This window comes from Brassica oleracea, chromosome C8 (genome assembly GCF_000695525.1).
Source record: "Brassica oleracea var. oleracea cultivar TO1000 chromosome C8, BOL, whole genome shotgun sequence".
In the NCBI taxonomy this organism is placed as follows: Eukaryota; Viridiplantae; Streptophyta; class Magnoliopsida; order Brassicales; family Brassicaceae; genus Brassica; species Brassica oleracea.
Window position 1 is genome coordinate 106,925 of NC_027755.1, and position 269 is coordinate 107,193.

Consider the following 269-nt stretch of genomic DNA (forward strand, 5'->3'; position numbering starts at 1 on the left):
CAGAACGGATTTGTCCAACCACATCTGCGAGTTTAAATATCAGTTATGATATCGAAACATAATATAAACCCAAATGCAATATGATAATATACCTGGAAGTTCTAGGTTTGTGTTCGCAATCACTTGGAAATTGTCGAACAGTCTAGTTATGACTGGAAATTGATCTTAGGAGCTCCCGTGATGACTTCATCATTAATAGTTGGTGAGATGAAACGAATGAGGAATGGATGATCAGTTATCTTGTACATGCTTGAGCACCTAACAACCTC